At 38.2% G+C, this 24,568-nt stretch overlaps 2 long non-coding RNA genes across 3 annotated transcripts in view; one reads left to right on the top strand and one right to left on the bottom strand.

Moving 5' to 3' along the window:
* LOC311434514 overlaps window positions 1-24,568 on the bottom strand; it is a 339,184-nt gene that overhangs the window by 98,162 nt on the left and 216,454 nt on the right. The gene's annotated exons all lie outside the window — the stretch shown is intronic.
* On the top strand, window positions 9,830-11,256 carry LOC311430050. 2 transcript variants are annotated; one of them, XR_014688518.1, is made up of 2 exons: window positions 9,830-9,913; window positions 10,036-11,256. It is a non-coding gene; the product is annotated as an uncharacterized lncRNA (long non-coding RNA). The 2 variants fall into 2 exon arrangements; XR_014688519.1 differs by having other exon boundaries at window positions 9,843-9,916.

Consider the following 24,568-nt stretch of genomic DNA (forward strand, 5'->3'; position numbering starts at 1 on the left):
GTATGTTCACTGGTATCAGCTCTCTGTTTCTATGTGCTGTCTGCTGCAATTTGGATTCACTTTTGGCTATGTACACTGGCAGAAATACTACTTTATTGCTTGAGACCAAATTGAGAGCATGGAGGCTAACTAGGTTTGGACACCAAAGTACTTTTAGTCACAGGTACACTTGGGGTGTGCATGAACTCCCTGCTCTACGTCATTCATAAGAAGTGGATACAAAATGCCTGCTCTTGGTTGGCTGAAATTTCCAATGCAGATGGTGATTGGCTATAGTGGTTGCCATGGCATACATGATGCTGTTAACAGGATAGGGGAGCCACATGAATGTAAATAGGGTTTAACTGAGTTACAATCCTCTGCCAAACTACCTCTGTGGCCTTGCTTGGGCTACACTTCTGCCAAGACCAGGGCTCTATTATTGTGTGGCTTTCATAATTTGGCTTCATATTTTACTTCTTTCCAGCTTTTTTAGAGCTGGTCCACTTAAAATATATGTTTTCTACAACAGGCATTGTCCGTTATATTAGGTTGAAAAGATAAAGTAAAGACCGCCAACTTTGCCTTGGGAACTAAGATAATAGAACAACAGTATTAAATAAATAAATACATACATACATTTATAACAAAGTTACTCTAAGCTGCCAAAAAGTCCTGTGTAGCAGACATTCCCATGTTAATCATCTGCACTGTATGGCAATGGAAGTTCTCCATGCCTTCATGTGTGGAATTCATGGAATTCTGTCCTTTCACAGTATAATTCAATGTGTTCTGCTGTGGCACTGGGTGTTGTATTTATCCATTTGTCACTGCTCAACTGAGCAAAACATTAGGTCAAACATCTTAGAAAAAGAAAATGATGTATTGAAGGATGTTTTTCCTGCTTTTAATACCAGAATATTAAACTCCTTTTGCTATATTTTATTCTAGAGTTACATCAAAGATGCTGGTTTATAACTAATCACTAACCTTAGTTTAAACTGCAGCAAAGCTTGTATTTAAAGATTCTTTCTCATGGTTTGAACACCTGCAAATCTGACAGAAGTTACAAGAGCGTACACCTTTATGTGCTGACAGAGCCACAGCAAGCAAAGAAGCAAACAGTCAATCTAAGTCCTGAGCTCTGCCATAGAGAAGGGACATTTATACTGCAAATAGCAGGGACTTGTCACAGTCATCTGTTTTCTGGTTTTGTAGCCATTTGTCTGCAGACAAACCTTTGACATTCACTAAAAGGCAGTAAATAAAATAGGATGAGAAGGAAAATATAAAGGAAGACCTGCAGGACTATGTAGAAAAGGTTCAGCTGTTGCCAAAGATAGCTTGAGCTCCTGATATGAGTAGGATTGATTCTCCCAAAGGCCAATGTGACTCTTCAGCTCCTGGAGCATCCCCTAAGTGTTCAGATTTGCATCCTGGTAATGAGGAGATACTAAAAACTGAGCCATTGGCATCTCTTATTTGTCCTCTAATTCATTTAGGAATTGTGCTTGATAAAGTGAAAACTAGCCACAGAAGAGAGTATGCCACCTTTAAACATTCAAGTTAAATTTGTAGAAGTTCATGTTTCTAATATAATTACCAGAGAGAGAAATTGTTCTGTACTGTGGTTCAATTCCTTTTAAAAATCATCCTTTTGTGGTCTCTCATTTACATCATCTGTGAAGAAGCTTGGGTAGCTAAATTCCTCACTTAGATATTTATATTAATTTGAGAGAGTCTGGACTGGAACCATTGGATTTTTAGATGTGATATACATACATGTATATATTTAACTCAATTTAGATTTGAAAGTTTAAAGAAATAGAAAGTTGTTCCTGCATATGTCTATGTTTATATATTCTTTAAAGTCAAAATACATGCTCATCCTGTTAAAGGTTGTTAATGGGAGTACTATTTTTATTTATTCTCCTTGAATTTTTTAAGCTATGATTTTAAAATTTCAGAGCAGTCCCTTTTTGGCTTAATTATGCTTTACTTAAATTACTTAAATCACCACATGAGAACTTAGGGTAACAATGAGCATTTCAAAACTTCTCCACCTAAATTTAAAGATGTACAAGAAAACTATTTTTAAGACAGCTCAGTGGAAAAAAAAAAAAAAAAAAAAAAAGCTTTGAAAAATTACTGCCGAGGAGGCTTATAAAGATCATGCTGAGCAGTAGGTCAAAAAGCCTAACCCATTGACAACCACTAGAGTTAGGGATTTCACTTATCCTGGCAGGTAGCTACTTCTCTTCACTTGCTCCTTTTCTTTTGTTCTTTTGGACATATTCAGTAAGGTGATGTTTGGGGCAGACTTTTCCTGTGCTTATCTTTGGAGGTATGATGGCATATTAGTACTTATCAGGTTACTTTATTTTGCACTTAAAAAACAAGATAAGCATCATATAAAGCAATGTGCAGGGTGAGAAGGGAGCCCAACAAACTCTGCCATTTTTTCTTGGAATATTTTCTTTCTGATGTGCACAGTCTTATTGAAAGAAGTTGTAGTATATAATTCAAGCCACATCCCAGGCTCCTGTGCTTCCATGGCCTAGCATTTTTGAGGACAGAAAGTCTGCAACCCATTTAAGTTGTTTCTTTTTAGAGTTTGAATATATAGCATAGTTAAAACTAGTATACATGAAGTCCATAGAAGTGACAGACATTTTTCCAAAACAGAATAGAATCAAAACAGATTATTTTTTTTTGTCACAGTAATGAAAGCAAAATATTATATAAGGAAAACAGAGCTATTAACTTGTCAATGACTTGACTGATTAGCCACTGTTAATACCTGCAGTCGAGCTGAAAATCCAGTGGAGAATCCATATAAAAAATCAGCTGTTGAATAGCCAGCAACGCATGCTGAAAAATGGACAAAAGGTGTCATCACTGAAATGTGGTGGGACCACTCCTACGACTGGAGTGCTGCAATGGATGGCTATAATCTCTTCAGAAGGGACAGGCAACAAAGGAGGGGTAGTGGCATGTCTCTCTATATTAGAGGGTGTTTCAGTGTTGTTGAGCTCGGGTTTGGGAACGATACGGTAGAGGTAAAAATCAGGGGGTTGGCCAACAAGGTGGACATCCTGGTGGGCGTCTGTTGTAGACCACCAAACCAGGATGAAGAAATAGATGAGGCATTCAATAAGCAGCTGGCAGAATTCACACAATTGCCAGCACCAGTTCTCATGGGGGATTTTAACTTCCTGGACATATGCTGGAAATGTAATACAGTCCACAGGAAGCAGTCTAGGAAGTTCCTGGAGTGTGTGGAAGACAGCTTCCTGACTCAGTTGGTTAGTGAGCCTACCATAGGCGGTGTCCCACTAGACCTACTGTTCATGAACAAAGGGCTGGTGGGAGATATGGTGGTTGGGAACTGTCTTGGACAGAGTAACCACAAAATGATAGAGTTCTCTATTCTTGGTGATTTCAGGAAGTGGTGTTCACACAACTGTTACCTTGGGCTTCCAGAGGGCAGACTTTGAATTGATCAGGACACTGTTAGGGAGTCCTGAAGGCCAGAGGTGTTCAGGAAGGCTGGACACTCCTCAAGAAGGAAGTCTGCAAGGTGCAGGAGCAGGCTGTCTCCATGTGCTGGAAGATGAGCTGGTGGGGAAGAAGACTAGCATGGCTGACGAGAGGAATATTTCTGAGTCTCTAGGAGAAAAAGAGAGTTTATGTCCATGTTGTGGTTCCGCTCGAGTGGGCAGCTGAGCTCCACCACAGCTGCTCTATCACTCCCCCTCCTCAAAGTGGACCGGGGAGAAAATACAATGAAAAGGGCTCAAAGGTTGAGATAAGGACAAGAAGATCACGCAGTAATTATTGTAACGGGCAAAACAGACTCTGCATAGGGAGATAGCAAGATTTATTGCCTATTACTAACAAGCTAGAGAAATGAGAAATAAAGGAAAGAAACCAAAAGCACCTTCCCCCCCATCCACCCTCTTCCACCTCCTCCCCCCGCGTGGCTCAGGGGAACGAGGCAATGGGGGCTATGGTCAGTCTACAGTGCTTCTTCTCTGCCGCTCCTTCTCAGTCACTCTCGTCCCCTGTGCTGTGGGGTCCCACCCACGGGATGCAGTCCTTGATGAACTGATCTGGTGTGGGCTTCCCACAGGCAGCAGCTCTTCCAGAACTGCTCCAGATATGGGTCCGTAACACGGGGTCCATCCCTCAGGAGAAAACTGCTCCAACCTGGGTCCCCCACAGGCAGCAGCTCCTGCCAGGTCACCTGCTCCTGCATGGTCTCCTCTCCACGGGCTACAGGTCCAGCCCGGAATCTGCTCCGGCAGGGGTCTTCCACAGGCAGCAGCCTCCGCTGGTGCAGGGCCACCTGCTCCACCGTGGTCTCCTCCACGGGCTGCAGCGTGGAACACTGCTCCACCACGGTACACCATGGGCTGCATGGGGACATCCTGCTTCACCATGGTCCTCACCACAGGCCGCAGGGGACTTCTGCTCCAGTGCCTGGAGCACCTCTCCCCCTCCTTCTACACTGACCTTGGCACCTGCAAGGCTGTTCCTCACTCCTCTCACTCTCACAGCTGCTGTGTGGCGCAGCATTTTTTTCCCTGTCTTAAATATGCTCTCACAGAGGCGCAAAACAGCATTGCTTATTGGCTCGGCTCTGGTCAGCAGTGGGGCCCTTACCAAACATGGGGCAGCTTCTAGATCCTTCTCACAGAAACCACCCCTATGGCTCCCTGCTACCAAAACCTTGCCATGTAAACCCATGGAAGAAGTGACAAGGAATTTGGGGGGAGTACAAGGAAGTGACTAGCATGTACAGGGGAAAAGAAACAGAAAAGCTAAAGCCCAGAATAAGCTCAATCTAGTCACTGTCATAAAATATATATATATATATATATATATAAAATATATATTAAAAATATATAAAAAATATAAAATATATAAAAAATATATTAAAAAAAATATAATATATATATATATTTTTAACGGTACAGGAGAAGTCAAGAAGAATCTACATCCTTTATTGGATGCAGAGGGGAACATGACTACTGAGGATAAGGAAAAGGATGAGGTTCTTAATGCCTTCTTTACGTCTGTCTTTACTAGTCAGACCACTTATCCTCAGGGTACTCAGCCTCCCAATCTAGAAGTCTGAGATGGGGAGGAGAAGAAACTGCCCACAGTTCAGGTGAAAACAGAGACCTGCTTCACTTGGACTGTCACAGGTCCATGGGCCCACATGGATTCTATCTGAGGGTGCTGAGGAAGTTGGTGGATGTGATTGCTGGGTGTAAATCATCTATCAGTGGTCTTGATCATCCAGAGAGGTCCCGGAGGACTGGAAACTTATGAATGTGACGCCCATCTATAAGAAGGGTTGTAAGGAGGACCCAGGAAACTACAGGCCTGTCAGCGTGACCTTGGTGCCAGGAAAGGTGATGGAACAGGTAATCTTGAATGCAATCAGGCAGCATATGCGGGACCACCAGGGGATCAGACACAGTCAGAATGGGTTCATGAAAGGCAAGTCCTGCCTGACCAACTTTATCTCCTATGATGAGGTAACTCACCTGGTGGATGAAGGAAAGACTATTAATGTAGTCTACCTAGACTTCAGCAAGGCCTTTGACACAGTCTCCCACAGTATTTTTCTGGAGAAGTTGGCAGTCCATGGCTTAGGCAGGTACACTCTTTTCTGGGTTAACAACTGTTTAGATTGCCGGGCCTACAATGTAGTGGTGAATGGAGTGAAATCCAGCTGGCTACCGGTCACCAGTGGTATAGGCAAAGTAAAAAAGGCTCAAATATTTGAGTATTCTTTTAATCATAACCAGTATAAAACTTTATGGGAAGTCATAATCTAAAGTTAAGTAGACACGTGATGTATTCATGTCTCTCCTTCAGATCCAGCAGAGAAGGGGTTATTGACTGTGTAATGCCAAGGAAATGTGGCTGTGTAGAGTTATATGCTGTAACAGCTTGTAAACATTGTCTTGGATGTGTTTTCAAGAAACCTATGTTTTCGTGTTGCCTGCTAATTTTTGTTCAACTTTTCACATGTCTACATGTATGTCTGCACAACCTCTACCTCTGCTTGACCGTGAGCTGTTGAGTACCTGAGTACGTTTGCAGCTATTGCAGCACTTGCAATAGGTGTTAATAATAACTTGTAATAAAAATACAGAACATTCATCAATAACAAATAAATAAATTTTACAGAAGCGAGAGTTCAAGACAGATTATACATCGAGAGAGCTGGTAATGTGATCACTACTTACATATATTTTGTGATGTGTAATTGGTAGCACAGGACCTGGAAGGTGCATGTGACTTTGTGCATTGTTTTAAAGTCGTATTATCAGCCCAAACATACTCAACAATTAAAGTGTTAATTGAGCTCAAAGTGAACTCATCTACTGTTTCATTAAAAAATTAACTTTTCCAATTAAAGTTTCTTTAGTCCATTTACACAGACATCATCCTAAAGCAAATAGAAGAATAATTTATCTTTAAATTACACATGATGAGCTTATCCAGTGTCAATGTTATTGAAATAAAATTGGTATAATGAAATTGATTAGACAGATTTAAGGGAAATAAAAAAAGTTCAGCATTATTTGTATAGTAAGATATTCAATACTTAAGTTACAAAATAATTTGTAGTCACTAATATGATGATATTTCAATAGTCACTGTCCAGGAGAGTCAAGTGTGTGAATACATAAAATAAATTCTATTACAGTGCACAAAACTGTGTGCACTGTTGTAAAATAAACTAAGACCTGAGGTTTTCTGCATTTTATACTGCTGATAATTAAAAAGTAAATAGGGATGAAATATGTTTGACTTATAATTTCTACAAAATTTTCAACTTACCCAATAAAAGAAGAAATGACAGTATACTAACCATAGGGCTCTGACTAATAAGACACAACATGCAAACTGTGACACACAATTATTACTTTATTGGAAAAGTGTTATGTTAAAGATTGCAAGTCTTTAAGTGATTCCAAATAAAAGTTTACTCAGTAAAAGGCACTTCATATTATTTATTCATCTTTGGCACATATGAGTAGGAGATTTAGTAGACAGTGATATATTTTGGTGAAGCCAGGTGGGAACAGAGATACTGAGAATGTACTGTAAAAATATTCTATTATGCCTCCCTTATCTATCTATCTTTATATAACACTATCACGACAATATCTGAATGCTGCAGAACACTCAACTGTATAATGTCCTTGTGAAGTATAAATATAGCCATTTTAAACTTTGGAAGTAGGAGATAGAAAAACATTTATTTTTTTTCCCATAGATTACTTAGGTCAAATGTGACAGTTATGTTGAATTTTTATCTCCCAAGAATTCTGTTTGTTACTTAACCAGTAGTTCATCCTTTTTTTATATAGTTATTTGTTATTAAATATTGTTCACAGAATAAATGAGATAACTGAAATTGAGTCTTTTGGTTTCTGTTTGTAGAAAGTTTGAATAAAACATTCTTGCACTGGTTTAAACAGCTACAAATATGTATCCACTATAGATTTGAGAAAAATTCCTCTCAGTTTTATTAAAGTGGGTCTGGTAAATTCCCTTCTTTTGTTCCTCAGTGTTTAACTTAGAAATAGAAATCTCCAGTGAATCAGAAGAGCTAGAATAGTGGAAAATCTGTATCAATTAGGTATTTCTAATCTTCTTTCCTCACATCAGTCTGACGATGCAAAAAGCGCTATTATTTCCCATATAGAGTTACGGAATAATAATAGAATTACAGAATAAAACACTAAAAATAGGATTTTTTTTTTTTTTTTTGGGGGGGAGTGAAATTTAGGTAACTAAATTTGAACTATTATTCCAGACTTCCTGTATCAGTACAGATACTGAGTCAGCATTAAGCACATCAGAAAAGCTTTTATCTACCTGCCTCTGATTTCACCATGACATGAATTGTACTTTGGGAGTAGCTCCTTCACTGTAGTGAGTTTTGGACAACTAACTAGGTATTTGGAGCACTACACTTAGAGGACTAAAGCAGACAGATAAATACCACTCTAAAACTGAAACTCACTCTGAGAATGAGATCAGTGTCCAAGGATGAGTAGTTTCCTGTTTATTAGCAACTGTTGCAATGCATCTCTTATCGTCTTCTCAATACAGTTCATGAAGAAAAAAAAAAAAGGAAAAAAAAGCTCTAAGCTTCAGAGAGAGGTCTGACAGGTAATTTCCACTGAGGAACAAGTAAAAAATATTGTGTGCAATGTCACACAAAGAAAATCCACTAGTGCAATCAAAGTTCAGTCACTAAGGCTAAAATTAGCTTAACAAACTTTAGAAAATTAACTGTCATCCTTAAAAGCTTCATATTCATGCCCCTTTTTTCTCTCATAACTTTCTTTACATCTCTGAAGCTTCTCATTTACTAGTCATGTCATCATAAGGTCAACAGAGGAAAAAAAAACAAAACACTTTTTGCTGCTACTTACTTCAAGTATATTCTTAAGTCACTTTCTAGATGAGGCCCTTTTTCTTTTTCCATTAACTACAAAAAAAGAGTTAAGGAAACTACAGCCTCAGCTTATAGTGAGACACATCTCCTTTATCATAGGTGTCTAGAAGTTAGATGTTTAAGTGTGAGATAATCAATCTAGAGTCCTTCTGTAGAACAGTGTGCACTTCTTTAAGGCAATTAATCTTACTCTAAAAAGGGCATTCAAAAGCAGGTCTGAAAAATCAGCCTCTTGAACATGCCTGTTTCTTGCCACTAAATGTGAAGGGAATCTATAGTGACTAGCCCAAAGCTGAAATTTTAGATATAGAAAATTTCATGAAACTAATTGTCCTTCTGCAAGGTGGCTAAAACTATGTAAAATAAATTGCCATCTAAAGTTATTTATTTTTTTTTTTTTTTTCCAGTTCCTTTTATATAATTTAAAATCTCTCTTTGGTCTTTAGAAATTTTTAAGTCTGGGGCTTCAACATATTTACAAAGTTATTTATTGCAGTGCATGATCACTACTGTGTACAGAGACAGTTGCACATGCATATAATATGCACATAGTGTTTGTTCTTAATCTAATAGCTAGCACACTTTAAACACCCAGTGTGATTCATATAACTGAGGAACATTACTGTTTGTAATGTGGTACTCATCATTATTTTTATAGCCATTGTAAACTAGAAACAATATAAGTCACAGATTAATGAAATATTAATTACCATCATTGCTAGATGAGAAAAAGTGATGTATTCCCTATTTACGTAGTGGGTGACTGAAAAGTTATAACAGCCAATTATTAACAACAACACAACACGTGAAGAAACCTTTTTCTAGAAATTTGAATTAACACTGGTTCAAAGTAAAAAATAAAATATACATTTTCTAATAACATTTTCAGTCAGCCAGTTTTAGTGTTAGGTATCTCAGAATCAGAATCACCACAAGCTTGAGTTAAACGCAGTAAAAACTCTTTTTAGATTTGAAAATAATACTGATTTTTCCCTTCTTTTTATTATCTTTTCATTTTATATTTTTCTGTACTTCATATTTTATCTTGGAACATAAATACAGTGAAAACAGTCAGGAGTGTTATAAATGATGAGAACTGATCTAAATGAGTTATAAAGATGAGAACTGCTTTGTATCAGAATTGATACAAATCTAGAATCTAGCTTTGGATTATTTACTAGCACAAGAAGAAGTCTGTGGAAAATTTAGCTTTAGTAATTGCTGTTTAAAGATTGATAAAAAGGGTGTTTCTTCCTAGTAGCTGATAGAATGTTATGTTCTGGTTTAGGATGAGAAGAATGTTAATAATATGCTGATGTTTTAATTGTTACAGAGCAGTGCTTACACCAAGCCAAGGATGTTTCAACTTCTCACTGTCCTGCCAGCAGGCAGGCTGGGAGGAGGGCCGGACTGCTCGGGGTTAGGCTGGGCATCGGACAGCAGGTGGTGAGCAATTGCATTGTGCATCACTTGTTTCGTACACATTATTACTAGTAGTACTATTATCATCGTTATTGTTATTATTATTATTGTTATTATTTTCTTGTTTTTATCTCAACTCACAGGCTTCACTTTCCCATTTCTCTCTCCCATCCCAGAGAAGGAAGGGGGGAGGTGAGCGAGCGAGCACAAACCTGGAAGGATATGGAATGGGATTTATTTTCATGGCTGCCTGGTGGACCATGGGTTAAAAGAGTGTTATTTTTATTGTTATGTGGTGTAATGATGTTATTGTTTATACCTTGTATGATACCTTGCCTTACATTATTAATACACCGGGTGATAAATAGTACATTGGTAATAACTTCATTAAAAAAGGAAGGGGATATGTCAATTATGATGCTTAAGAATTGGACCCTCCAAGAACAGACTGATGAAATCCAGTTATTAACGACAGAAGAGACACGAATTGTTGATATTAAAAAGAAGATAAGGGATTGTTAGGAATGTTTTAACAATTCGTGTCCATAAAGAACAGTCCTGTCTGCCTCTGGGCCCTGCACTGGCAATTTAATTCTTGAACCACAGATGCAGTGTGTCCCAGTCTCCCACTCATTCTAGTCAAGTTATCAAGTCTTCAGAAAATACTCCTCAAATTTATGAACCTGATTGCTTTTGTTATTCCGGACTTCTATTTCTAACAGTTACAGCCTTTTTTCTGTCTTCTTCGAGATTAACTTAACACTGCTATAGGTGTGACTGTCCCTGTGAATGGCTGGTGAAGAATGTTTTAATCACTCGTGAAGTGTCAATAAGAAAGCTATTTGTGTTTGTATGAAGTCTTTGATGTCTGGGGATTTCAGAACAACTGATAACAACTAGTGACTGTTATGGGATACTATGTAGGCCTCTGTTATCTGGCCAGGTGGCCAAGAGATTAAGAAGAAGAGAAAAGAAGCTGAAGGAGGACGGCTGGGAGACAAGACCTGCAGGGAATGTTCTATAAACTTGGTACAGTGCCAAAGGTGTACAAAGGGGAAGGACGAGAAAAAAACTTGGAGAGGAAGACTACGAGCCTTCAGCATGAAAGACCCCTAGAGACCCCCAGAGGAGACTGATGCGCATGCTCCAGTAGGAGGGACTGGACCCCGGAAGCTAATTATAATAACCTGTTTTTTTTAGAAGTAGTAATGAATATGTATTAGTCTAGGAGCATAAAAATCAGCTACTTGATGTAACTGGTGTGCGTCCTGGTAGAGCGGAGACTCCCGGTGCATCCAGCGCTGTTTGCTTACCTCTATTCCTTTATATTCTTTTAATAAATCCTATTTTTTATTTAATCCTAATTTGAATCCTGAGCCATTTATAACAGGAGATATTGAAAAGTAGGAAAGTGTCATAGAATAGCTTGGGTTGGAAGGGACCTTAAAGATCATCTAATTCCAACCTCCCTGCTATGGGCAAGGATGCCACCCCTGAGATCAGGTTGCCCGGGACCTCATCCAACCTGATCTTGAACACCTCCAGGGATGTGTTCATCTGCAACTTCTTTGGGCAACATATTCCAGTACCTTACCACCCTCTGAGTGAAAAATTTCCTTCTGTCATCTAATCTAATTCCCCTATCTTCTAGTTTAAAAACATTACCCCTTGTCCTATCATTTTCCGCTAGAGGAAAAAGTCACTCTCCCCCTTTTTTATGTCACCTCTGAGTATTGGAAATTTTAAAAAAAAGTATCCTGGGACCCTTCTCTTCTTCAGGCTGAACAGCTCCCCTTCTCTCTCAGCCTTTTTTTTTCGTAAGACAGGTGCTTCAGTCCTCTGATCATCTTCTAATTTTTCTGTCCTTATACAGAGAGAAGCACTTTGGATAATTTGAATAAGTTTCAGGTAAGCAGCCATATTTTGGGTGCTCATTAGAGCTTGGTGAATAATTTATAATAAATAATTTAGTTGATGAATTTCAACTCTCTTTGGCTCACAAATTGTCCGTGAATAGATTGTGATTTTCCTAAATTAGTTCATTATTCACAATCATTCTGTGAATAATTCTTTCATTCTTTCTCTCTAGCTAGTTTGTGCCAGTTGTTGTAAATAGTTAACTTTCAAGCTGTTTAGGTCTGATATATCCTGTAGAATATTTCTGTTTAACTGTAATGTTTGAAATTATTAGAAATAATAATAATACCTTAAATAATACATGTACCACCCTAAGTTTCAGTTCCATTTCCATTGTGGTAAGACTTACATGTCCTGGAAAACTGATTTGTATGTGTGTTTGTGTGTTTGTTTGTTTTTAATACATCCAAAGTGAGACAAGCCCTTGTATATCCATCTTGAGATCTTCAGAATTTTCTGCAAATGTTGTTCGTTACTTTGCTTCCTTTGATTTATTGTTCATCAACTCAGTGTTTACCTATATCAACCAGAAATACAATGTAAAGTGAAAGAAAAAATCAGGTGGTAGTAGTAAAGTCTTTTAAATAGTTTAGGATGTTGATGGACTATTTTATCAAACTGCAATACTCAGCTGTATCATTTTTTTATTTTTTTTTTGGTGAGTTTTGTCTTTCACGATCTTGATGCTGCATTTTATTATGTAAGGCCATCATTAAAGGAATAAACTGTTTTGAATTTTGAAATGAGATTAATTATTTAGGTCAGGGTGGATCAGGGTCACCTATTTGGGGGACTAAGAAGTGGGACAGATAAGTTTCTAAGTAGCATACGTCTTTGTATTAACTGTGCATTCTCAGTCTCTCAAAACTGTAGATTTTATTTTTTAATTGAGTGATTTTTCTTTCTGACTATTACTATTCTTATAGTAAGATTTACTTAACTAGACTTATGAAAAAACTTTTTTTTTCATTATTTTCTCTTTTTCTGTCCATTATTTCATGAAATCCCTCTTCAGTTTGAATGCTTTCTCAAAATGTTGTCACCAATGACTATTCTCTTAATGAGAAGTGATGAACTATTAAGATAAGTTTTTACATAAACCAGCAATTTTATTTATTTCCAATGAATGTAAAGCGTGAGTTCTCTTAACACAGGTGTAATCAAGGAAGAAGAAACAGTTCAACATTGGGAGGCCTCTCTAAGCAAATAATCAACTGAAATCCCTTTTCCTTTACTCCTTCTTAGGACCACTGATGCTTTCGAAACTTCCTTGCTGCTTTCCATATCAGCTTCTGTCTCCCAGACACCAAGAAAAACAGACTTTCTTTGGTTATTAAGAACCTAAATAGTTTATATGTTTAGCTTGGAAAAATGGCAGGGGTCACTAGGCTCAGGTTTAGGTATTGCATTACATGAGAAAGTTTAATGTATGAAACCTTCTTAAATAAAAGTTAGCTGTAAGGAAATGACTACATACCATAACAGATTCCATGAGACTGTTCAGGTTTTCAAAGGGCTGAAAGTTGAAATTAATTAGACTTTGATTTGCAAGATCAAATCCCCAGTTCTAAGTGATATTTTTGCATACAACAGGATCTACATCCATTTTTGTATTTAATCAGAAACATAATCATGCTCTGCCGCCACAATAAAAAGGTACATTTTAATTTATGTATTTATTTATTTTTAATCTAAACAGTTCATGTTGTTCACATAGTTCATTAGCTTATCTTCAGTAACTATCTGTTAAGTGAGGTGAAGAACACAGCCACATCCTTTAGCCACTCCATCCTAGGACTGCTCCTACCTGGCTGCTGGCACCCAGACCAGCACCTGGGGACATGGGATCTCTGCCCAGCCTGGGGCATGTGGCTACTCCTTTCTTCATTGCAGGTTCAACCAGTTGCAAAGCTGAAAACATTTTCCAGTGACACCACACAGACAGATACAGTACACTGACATGACCGGTCACACAGGCTGCCACAGCTATGGATTGTGCCTGTACACAGGCACACACAGCTGAGACCTCTTCTTCCTCGACACCTTGCAGAGATACAAGTTTACTAGTGCAGGCACACGTGCAGCACTCTCTAGGTTCACATTTAGACACATTTGTGGATCCCTCAAGTACTGGCACAGTCCCTCTGTCTATCCAGCATCCTTAGCTGAATCCTGGGACTCCTAACCCACCTCACAGGTCACATACTAGCTGGCTAATCTGTCTTGAAATTTGCAGATCCCTTTAGTACTGAGCCTCTCTCCAAGCAGCATCTCCTGCCCAGATCCCTCAAGTACCAACATAGTCCTTCTGCCTATCCGAGGCCTCTTCTGCGATCCCAGGTCCTCATGCCTGGCTCATGGGTTGCCTACTAGCCAGCTGGTCCATCCTGAAGTTCACTACTAGCTGACACCCAGTTCATTCACGCTGATCACCCAGTAGCTGATACTGTAGGCTTAAAATCTGTAGGATCTTTCAGATCCAGAGAGCTATGCCCTGCCCCTGACTGATACTAGGATCCCCATTCACTCCGATAGCTGACACCACAATTCTTAGGGCCTAAATCCCCAGTCTGACTCCAGTAGCTGGTACCAATTCCACTCATATACAGAGGTCCCACCACTGACTGGTACTGAGATCCCCACACTTAGTCTGCTAGCTGGCACCACAGATTAGGGGTGCCTGATCCTCCAGCCAGCTGGCACCTCTAGCACCTATCTTCATTCACACACATCCAGGTCTCACCTGTAGCTGGCATATAGTCCTTGCAGCACGCATGCACACAGGAGAGCGGGTGAGAATACACAGATAAAATATTAAGAAAAAAATTAATAAGAAAAAATATAAAAAAATAAGAGACTACAACGAGACAGAAAGTTCAACCAGACAAAAATACTGATCAGCTCCGTATTACACATGACCTGCCCCTTTCAACACTTTTTAAAATAACCGTCTTTGTTTCTTCTGCTCCTCCTTCCCTTTACACATCCCCATGGGTTTACAGAGCTCTATACTACCCTGCACTATCAGCTGTAAAGTCCAGTTTGTTCTTCCTTTCAATCCCCCACTCAAAAGTAATATTGGTAGAAGCTCCTACATACATTCTTCTTACCCTTAGACTATCAACTAGAGAAAAATCAGAGACTTCTCTATAATTCACTGTCACTTTCTGCCTTCAAAATAAAAACAAACAAATCAATCATGAAGACCATAACAAATCAATCATGAAGACCATAACAAGCAACATTAACAAGATGAGTTTTCAAAACCTTTTTTAAACAAATGTTTTTGAAATGAGTTATTAGGGAAGGGAAGGGAAGGGAAGGGAAGGGAAGGGAAGGGAAGGGAAGGGAAGGGAAGGGAAGGGAAGGGAAGGGAAGGGAAGGGAAGGGAAGGGAAGGGAAGGGAAGGGAAGGGAAGGGAAGGGAAGGGAAGGGAAGGGAAGGGAAGGGAAGGGAAGGGAAGGGAAGGGAAGGGAAGGGAAGGGAAGGGAAGGGAAGGGAAGGGAAGGGAAGGGAAGGGAAGGGAAGGGAAGGGACAAGAAAGTTTTGGTGAAAACAACATGTATATATCCACTCAGAAATATGAGCCTGTGGAGTCTGCTTACCTTATAGAACTATTTTCTCAGCCCAAGTAAAGGCATATATTTTTAAAACATGAACTGAAAGGATGACAGGAAGTCAACGAGTTTTTAAGTAGTATACTTAAATAAGAATCTACGCTCCCTGAAGTCAACAAATATTTCAAACAATGAAGGAGTGCATATTCTACTCTTGTCTCATTGCAAAAGGAAGGAAAGGAATGAAATAAGAACATGAAGAAAAATTAGTTGTCAGGTTAGTTCTCAGGGTATGGAAATCAATGATTTGTTTTGTACTGTTGCCTTTAATCTTTTAGTAGAAGCACTTGATTTCTCCCCATGAATTGGAGTTAGCTGGTATTATTGACATATCTGCAGAAAGGCTGTAATTTAAAATATGTCCAATACTTGGCAATGAGTTTATTTAGGGAAGCTTTTGAATGTCAACGGTATTTGAGACAGTTCGCTCATTTTAGACTTCAGCATTTTGAGAAAGAAAAAGCAAGTAATAGACATACATATTTTCTAACTAGCACAATGCACGATATACCTATTTTAATTCATTTTTCTTATTATATTTCTATACCTTACAGAGTACAGCATACCTGTCTTCATATAGTCCCATGCTGTACAAAAGTGGTACAGTCTGTGGCAGTCACTGAATCTCCAACTTTCATGTCTTTGGCCTATTGTTAGATTCATTGTTATGGGTGGTAACTCATTCTAAAAGCAGAGTAAATTACATATGACTGCTATCTTCAATTATATTTTGAGGATATGCTTATAGCAACAGAACTTTCTTTTCCAACCCATACAGTAGCCTTACCTGTGTGCTAGAACAACAAGTAAAAGGTAAAAATTAACCATTTCTTGTCTCTAACATGAAATTAAAAAATGACAAATACATCTGTCAGTACATGCAACATTCAGTAGGATCCAATTAAAATAAGTCAATGGAAAGAAAGACTGATTTTACACATTATGAATTTATGTTCAAGATTTCATCTTCAGGTTTCAAGGCCATGGGAAATGCTGACAATGGACATCAGAAAATCTAGCCAGCCATTCAACAGGGAATGTGAACTACAACTGCTCACAGTCTCTACATATCCAAGACGTGACTCAGTCCGAAGTCATAGACTGAAGTCAGGTTTTCACAATGTGTTTTGTCAAGACATAAGGAAAGTCAGGCCAAGAGCACCTCCTATAGTCCTGTTCCAACAAGATGCTCTCCAGCCAGGATCTTTTCTGGGCACATGTTTTTTGTCAGTTGGCTTCTTTATTTTCCTAGCAACAATGTCCAAGCAACAATTAAGTCCTATTAACCTATAATGATTAATGGTTCCCATTAATAAAAGCTTTTAATTTGTTTCATTTAAAAGATTTTACTGTATACAATATCTCCTAGAGTTGTTTTAGAAATTTCAATAAAAGATGTACTTAATTTCCTTTTCATTACCTGAATGTGTTCATTGACATTCCTTTGAAATACCTGTTACTGTTGATACCCAACTGATCCAGAGTCTCACTAGTGATGGAATCACCCTTATGACAAAAAAAAAAGAGCAGCCTACTGATATTTTCTTTCCCAAAAGTCAGTGACTAACCAAACAGTTTTATTTTTCTCAGATGAGAACCTATTAAGTGAGCTAATGTAGCAAAATCTTTTTTGCCAGCTTTTAGCTATTATGGCAATTCAGATGATCCTATAGGATGCACTTACTACTTAGTATGTCCCTTATATCTCATCACATGCAAAAATGCATGCTTGATTAGATTCAGGCAGTTGCAAGCAGGGACATGTTTGGTTGCATTTGCTGAGTGCAAACATCAGCATAATTGTTATCTATTATGCAGTTAGTAGAAATCTTTTATGGTGGTGAATTTTTGATATAAACACATCTTCTGCACAGGATAAGTGCAGGGTCTAAAAGCAAAACAAAAGTGATCACATTTGCTCTGGATACTATCAGTTCTTAATATTCTTCTCATTTACTGTAGCCAGTGCCTGTTATTCTGCAAAGGAGGTGGTACAAATTACTGATGGATAGCTGAGGCAGCACATTAGGTGGTCTGAGTTCAATTTGTTTATGGACATTAAATTATCTGAACAGAGCCTAAATGCACAAGGTCTGAACTGTTTAGAGAAGTAAACAAATGAAGTTGGACTGACTTCAAGTATATTTTGTTTTGTTTGTTTGCTGTACTGGTGGAATTATTATTATTATTATTATTATTATTATTATTATTATTAAAGATTTGAATTTGTAATTTGTCCACAGTTTGAACTCTTACCATGAACAATGAACAATTCACACACAGGATGTATTGAAAACATAAGTCCCTTTATTCTCCCTACTTTGTCTAAGTACTGTCTTAATCAGTCTGTTTGCTTTTGTACAACCAAGTTTTGGTCCTAGATACTACAATAACAAATGCAGATGGAAATCAGAAATCCCTTCTACAGTATATAACAATAGAAATGTTTACAAAAAAATAAAAGACATGCGTTAGAAAAAGTTTATTTAGCAGAATTAAATAAACTTTTGAAAATGTATTATATGTATATTGTGAAATGTGTTCATCTGATTCCTGTCAATATGGAATAATGCTAGGGCCGCATGGTATGATGAATGTGACCTTCTGTCTTACATACCCTTGTATAACCACAACACTAAGAAAAACAGAGTGGTTAATGTATATAGTTCTCGTACCTTGCAAAGGAATGTTTTAGCAATTTGTGTCAATAAAGAGCTTGAAGGGAAATGTATTTGTAGGCTTTTCCTTGAAGTCTCTGATATCTGGGGGGGTTCAGAATAACTGCTATTATGACTATTGCATGGGACACTATGCAAGTCTCTGATATCTGGCCAGGAGATTAAGGAGATGGGGAAAGCTGAAGAACGACTAAAAGACAAAGCTTGCAGGGGACACTGCATAAGTCTCTTCCATACAGCCAAGTTGGACAAAGGAGAAGGACAAGAGGGAGGAAGACTATGAGCCTTCAGCACGAGAGACCCCCAGAGACCCCCAGAGGGACCACTGGAGACTGATACGCATGCTCCAGTAGGAGGATTTGGATTCCGGAAACTAATTATAATATCCCTGTTTTTTTTAGAAGTAGTAATGAATATGTATTAGCCTAGGAGCATAAAAATCAGCTGCTTGATGTAACTGGTGTGCGTCTTGGTGAAGCAGAGACTCCCAGTGCACCCAGCGCTGTTTGCTTATCTCTATTCCTTTAATAAATTGTAAACTTTGATTAGAGTCCTATTTTGAAGACTGAGCCATTTATAACAATTGGGGGCTCGTCCAGGATGGCTTTGGTTCCTGAATTCTGATTTGATCTAGGAGAGGCGCCCCACAATTTTGTGGCTCCTGTTTGAGTCAGGTCGGGACTAATGCCATCTTGAACCTGAATAAAGGTAAGCAAAGATTTTGATTTTTTTTATGAGCTCCCTTGCCGGCTGCAGCACTGTATTTTTCCCGTAATTCTGTGTGTGAAGATCCGAACAAAGACGACGGAGTCGTAAGTATTTAAGGCGTATACCGTTTGGTTGGGTGGGATTTGGTTGCCTGTGTGTGTAAGAGTGTGACTGAGATGGAACTTAGTTCCGAAGTGAGTGTGGAGGTCTTCTAGCTGTGGTTCCAATCTCCCGTGAGGGACTTGGCCGGTGAAGGACCGAAGCAATTCCTATAGGATTCGTGGATGGGTGATAGGTCCTAAACCCCCTGCAAGACACTCTTACTAAGGTAATCAAGGGCTATGGGAATTGCCATAGTAAAATTCCTAGATGGGTCAGTCAGAACCAAGGACCAGAAGAAAGGGAGCAAATTACCAGACATACCACCAGAAAGTCCATTAGGAATAATGATTAGAAATTGGAACGATAGGGGCCCCAGAAAATGAAAAAGTAAATTAAAAAGGGTCCAGTATTATATGATATAATGACTAAAAGAACCCTTAAGACCCCATGTATTTTGGCCGATATTTGGGTCCACAGAGGACTGTTTCTGTCAGCCTTTGAACATTAATGTTAATGGTAGAATACTCGTGGATCCGGAAGGGAGCAAGTATGCTGCAGCTGAATCATGGAATTAGAAATTGGAGAGCGATTGATTAAGAATGAATATGTGCTACATTTGCGATGTACTGTGCCTCTACTGCGCTTAGACCTCCAGATAACAGGAGCCCCTCAGACCCCAAGAACTAGATCAAAACAGCCTCATGGTTTGGACTTTAACCAAAGGGTTTGAGATAAGGAAGACTGTTCACAAAGGGACAGGTTATGCATATGTATAGGTGTATTGGGAAACTTCATGTATATGTAACTCTTTACTGGATATAACCAAAGCAAGTTGCCACTTTAGGCATGCACGACTTTGGTGGGACTATCCCCCCCATGCTGCCCAGCGTTGAGTAAACATACCTACTTTACAATCTTACTGATTGTGGAGTCAGCTTTCTATGAGTCATTTTGGTGAGCCAGGCAAGGGACACTCTGCTTAGCTGCGGGATCGGCTGCGGGTTGGACGCCCTTAGGTGCACCCTGAGTATTTTGCTTGGAGGGGAATCCACTCTCAGCTGCTCACCACAGGAGCAGACAAAGACCTCCTGAAGCTGCGGACAAACGGTATGTTTTCAGCTGCTGGAGGGATACTAACTGCAGTGTTAATAATTATATGTCTTATTCTTAAATGTTCAGGTATTTTGTGTTGAAAGTGTTTGTGTAAATGTAAGGGTTTGAAACAAAGTGGAACAAGTCACTCCACGAAGAACACAGTCAGAGACAATACTTGTTTGGATTGGTTATCATTCTAAATTATATTCTTGTGGTATGAATGAAATGTGCTAGAGGCCTCTTTGTGTGATTGCATGATTGTGCTGTGTGAGTGAGACGCAGCAGGTACCTCTTCTACACAGCTGAGATAGGAGAGAAAATATCAATACATGAGTAAGATAGCTTAGTTTCTTCTCTTTGTTTTACCCTATGTTGGACACTAGGAGAAAATCTGGTCTTTGGTTTAGCCTTTAATGGTTTTGAAGGAGCTCTTAAGTAAATGTTTATAGTCAGGCTAGGGAGGAACTGAAACATAAAAATAGGGAATAATAAAATGCTCATTTTAGATGACAGGGTTCATCCCATGACATACTAAGCATCTATATAACCATATGAATCTTAACAAGTAGTGTCCATTCAGGTCACTTTGTGTGTCTGTGTAGAAATTTCTACCTTTATGTCTTTTTGTATTCAGTAAATCAACCTTCTCTTGAATAAAGAAACTGCTGATCTGCTTTTGGCAAAGCACCTCATAGAAATGGATGGAAATGAAGAAAATCTTCATGAAACATTGAAATATTTAAGCTGATTATACTTTTCAATGTTTGAAATGCAGCACTATTTTCATTTCTTGTGATTCTTTTCCTCTTTCTGAAAGGAATCAATAACTGTGATTTATATGTATTCTTTCTTTCACTTTTCCTGCTTTTTACCACAGAGTAAATGATAATAAATGATATGTATTCACTTATCAGTAGACAGAAATACTACATTTAAAATGTTTAAAATTCCTATAGTGTTGGAAAAATGCCATGTTGCAAATAGCAAATAAAATAACCATGCTAAAATGAACAAACAAACAAAATACACCATATTTGCAATGGTGGTTCTTACTTATCTCTTGTAATGATTCAGTCAAAGAAATATACAAGAAATTAATAAAAGATATATTTGGTGAGCTTTTATTTTTTTCTCTGTCACCTATGAAATATTCCAAGTTAACACACAGCTTTAACTATTCTAAAAGAAGTTAAATACTAATTCTGTTTTGCTGAATTAATTATTGTACAGGCTTAGAAACAATAGGAGGATTGCTTGTTATTTTGGAATATGGATTATAGCTAAAACTAATAAAACTAAGCTTTCAGTCAGGTTTGTTTTTAACAAGCTAAAAAAAGCTAAAACTTTTTCCATAATTTGTTTTGTGAAGAAGAGAGAACACAAGAAAATACTATTTATGTATGAATAAAGTGTTTCAGAAGGAAAGTTTTTGATAATGTCTATATTAATATTATTAATGTTATAATTGTTATGCCTCATGTAATCCCTTCTCTTTCTATTGTAACACATCCCACTTTTCTATCACAGAATCATAGAATCATTAAGGTTGGAAAAGACCTCTAATGTCATCTGGTCCAACCATCACCTTACTACCAATGTCACCCACTAAACAATGTCCCTAAGCACCACACCCAACCTTTCCTTAAACACTCACAGGGGTGGTGATGCCACCACCTCCCTGGGCAACCAATTCCAATGCCTGACTACACTTTCTGAGAAGAAATGTCTCCTCGTTTCCAACCTAAATTTCCTGTGGCACAACTTAAGGCCATTCCCACTAGTTATCTGAGGGAAGAGGCTGACCCCCATAATCTCCCTAGGTAGAAAAAAAAAAAAAAAGAAAAAAAAAAAAAGACCTCTTTCAGGTAATTTCTAAAAACTCTTTCAAGTAGTTGTAGAGAGCAATAAGGTCTCCCCTAAGCCTCCTCTTCTTCAGACTAAACAACCCCAGTTCCCTCAGCCACTCTTCATAAAACTTTTGTTCCATGTTCCAGGCACTTCACCAGCTTTGTAGCCCTTCTCTGGACACGCTCCACACCTAGATGTTCTTCTTGTAGTGAGGGGCCAAAATTGAACACAGTACTCAAGGTGTGGCCTCACCAGAGCAGACTACAGGGGAATGATCACCTCCCTAGCCCTGCTGGTTACCCTGTTCCTGATATAAGCCAGGATGCCATTGGCCTTTTTGGCCACCAGGTCACACTGCCAGCTCATGTTCAGGTGAGCATCAATCAGCACCCTCTATCTTTTTCCTCTGCACAGCTTTCCAGACACTCTGCCCCCAGGCCTGTAGCATTGGGTGGAGTTGTAGGGACCAAAGCACAGGACCCAGCATAAGGTTCAACAGCCATGTTGAACCTTATGTTGGCCTTTGCCCCTTGACCCAACCTGTCCAGGTTCTTCTTCAGGGCCTCCCTATCCTCCAGCAGATCAACACTTCCCCCCAACTTGGTATCAGCTGCAAACTTACTGAATGTGCACCTATAGCCTCCTTTTCTACCATACTTTTACTCCTCTCTTATTTCTCCAGTGGCTTATATATATATATTTTTATATATATATATATATATATTTCTGATGACCATCAGTTTCAGAGTAAGAGCATCATTCACTTTGCATAGGGCTCTAAAAAACTACCAAAATTATAAATATTTTAAATCATTGTGGACCTGGACCAGATTCTAGCTTAGTGACTGTGGTAAAACCTCCTGAATACTATCAGTTATTCCCTGAACTACTCAGTCCCCATTAAATAAATACGCAATGTATTTGTCATTAGATCACTTTTTTTCTCATTATAATTGTCTGTATTAGAAGCTGCTGATCTACAAATAAAAATGCATTTCCATCCATCACATATTTCTTTTCCTCTAGTTGCAATGCTACATTAATATATCCAAAGTTATGGACAGTTACATTTTCTACTGCAAATGAGTGTATAGCGGATTCCTATCTTCATTATTTTGTTTGAAATTCTAAAAGTTTTCTGATATTCTAAGCAGGTTTGTCCTTCATTTTATTAGAAACCATATTACAAAAATCAAAGAAAAAAGGAAAAAACAAACAAACAAAAAAAGTATATTTTACATGATCCACTAAGAATAGATAACAATGGACCAAACTAATAACTGTTGAGGGTCATCTGATATTTCTTTTGTGAGCCCCATAATGCAGAAATATACCTCAACTCTTTTATTAACACCAGCATAGAGGCTGTTATTTTTTGTCAGATGCATCGTTTTGGGAAAAAAAAAAAAAAAAAAAAAGTCTTAAATTATTTAAGCTGTTGTTTAATGACCATATAACAACAAAATAATTATCTAGTTATTTTTCCATCTTAACTGAAAACCTTATTACAGAATCTGAAAGGAAGTTATAAGGTAATTGCTTTTGAACTACTTGGTAACTTGAAGTATAATTGCTAAGTAATTTGCAAAATATGTAATTACAGTGGGCCATATGTTCTTATGGCTCATGTGCTGTACAATGCAGAAGTGTGTCACAGTTACTCAGCATACTTAAAACAGTATATAGGTACCTGAGTGGTACCAATATTAAAGTCCCTTGAAGAGAAATCTGAGAACAATCTACGTAAGTTATTTCTACTGGAAAGGTGGGAGGAGCCAGCTAGGAAATATTTTGTACCATATGTCTGCTTCACAACCCACTGAAGAAATGTCAGAAGAACATTGCAAGTTAATATTGCCTGAGACAGTGATAACTTACAATGCACTGACAACACAGATTGCAGATGGCCAAATTACCACTACAAACACCTTCTGGCACCTGACAGCTCACCAGATGCTGGTGGGTGTCATTTGCTACTTAATCACATACCTGAGGAGAGATTATGGAGTTCCTATCCAGGATTCTATGTTATCCATGTTAGTAAACAATCAAGGGTTCTGATGCAGGCATTCAGCACAATGGCAGGGTAAATGATGTCATGGATGTGTGTAGATACCCTGATCAAGTACCTCTACTGCCCTACAAAATAAATATACAACTGGCTTAAATGTATGCATTGCATTGCTAACCTTATTGCTCTTAACAAATGGTGATGGAAAGCTCCAAATACATGTACATACAACACATTTATGAAGCCATAGAACAGCAAATTGAAAGCTTCTGCCACATCATTTTCTAGAAATATCCTTATCTTGGAGGCATGTATTCCTTCCTTCCAGAAATAGCCATAGTGTATTTTCATGTGGTTATTTAATTGGAGTAGTTTGTCATGTTTAGGTTTTCAGTGTAAGTAAATGTTGACTAGTGAATAAATATTCTTCTAGAAACCCTAGATCCAAAATATTCCAAAGTATTCTGGGAATTATATGTGTATTTGATTTTCCTTTTCTATTTTAATACTATATTCAACCTTTTAAAATGATTTTAATCCCATCTCCCAGTTGTGAGCTTATTCAAGATTTTGCCTGCCTTTAGTCAATTCTTAAAAAAATAAAATAAATAAATAAAGGCTCTGCATACTTCATAGAAATCAAATCGCATAGCAACAGATTCAACAGTTTTGCTCAACTGCAGCTTTGATATTTGTAATA

This window comes from Aythya ferina, assembly GCF_964211825.1.
Source record: "Aythya ferina genome assembly, chromosome: 1".
Taxonomy (NCBI): domain Eukaryota; kingdom Metazoa; phylum Chordata; class Aves; order Anseriformes; family Anatidae; genus Aythya; species Aythya ferina.